This window comes from Tachyglossus aculeatus, chromosome X4, assembly GCF_015852505.1.
Source record: "Tachyglossus aculeatus isolate mTacAcu1 chromosome X4, mTacAcu1.pri, whole genome shotgun sequence".
Classification (NCBI taxonomy): Eukaryota; Metazoa; Chordata; class Mammalia; order Monotremata; family Tachyglossidae; genus Tachyglossus; species Tachyglossus aculeatus.
Genome location: NC_052098.1, coordinates 57,514,608 through 57,515,900, shown reverse-complemented (window position 1 = coordinate 57,515,900; position 1,293 = coordinate 57,514,608).

Genomic DNA, 1,293 nt, shown 5'->3' with positions numbered 1-1,293 from the left:
GCACACACCCAACTATTTTTTCTGACATTCCATTCTCTTCTATCCGGATGTACTCGGAATAATATTCCTTCAGCCCTTAGCAATGCTTTCTTCAAAACGGTAAAAACGCACGTTAAATTTGATTGCCATGTGAACCTACTGCTGGTACAGATGCCGCCTTCTGTTCTGCGTCCAAAGGCATTTGTTTGTAGCCCTGTTCTGACGATGGAAACCATAGTTTCTTCAACATCCAACAGTTACCTAAAAGACTCAAAGGGCCATAATCCTGTAATATTGGACTCGGTTGTGCGTTATTCTTCTGAATACTCTCTGGCCCCATAGCCAGATTTAGACTTCTTTAATGGGAACAATTCTTGTAGGACATTTTGGCAAATTAGTTGGTTCATTAGCTGGAAAAATGGCCATTTAAATAAGTTGCCCAGTTGTTATTTTATAAACTAGCTTGTACTTTTCATCTTGGGACAAGGTTTTAATGGTTTACAGAAATACATATTGGGTGCCCCCTCTCTTCCACATGGTTCAAGGGTGTATTTTCCATCCTCTTTTCCTCCGACCAGATTCTCTGAGACCCAAAGAGTCTATCCATTTTAGGCCATGTGTGAAGAGATGAATTAGTATTAGTAATATGTGCCATGGCCCAGAACCTCCCCAGGCAGCCAGTCAGCAGATTTTTGCTTTAATTTATGAATTGATTGCTGGCTCAATACCGCTAGACTCTTACTTAATATACTGCATGGTCCCTAGTGGGTACTCAATAAATAGCAATATTGTACCCTCACCATGGGATCTAAGGATGTGTGCATGGGAGTGGAACACCACTCTAAAAAATGTAATGTCCTAGCAACAGTAGAAACCTGCAAATTCAAATGATTTAACAAAACCCCACAAAACATAAAAAAAAAACCAAAATACCCCTCCACCAAGACCAAAATCCAACAAACGCACCCCCAAAGCCTGAATAAATGTAATTTTTCTGTTAAAAGGACTTCCCACTACAGTATACGGGAATAGTGTCAGTATACCATGAACCAGGCCCTCATCTTAGCTTCTGTCCCATGAGAGTGTTAAAGATGCCCAGTAAAGTACAGTCATTTCTGCTATAATGTGGTAGTTGTGTTCTCAAAGAACCTTGGATTACAATAAACACCACGTGCAGGCACACAACTATTTCTTCTTTCACTGCCTCTACTTGTACCAACTTGTGGATCATGTTAGAGAAGCAGCGTGACTCAGTGGAAAGAGCATGGGCGTGGGAGTCAGAGGTCATGGGTTCAAATCCCTGCTCTGCCAATT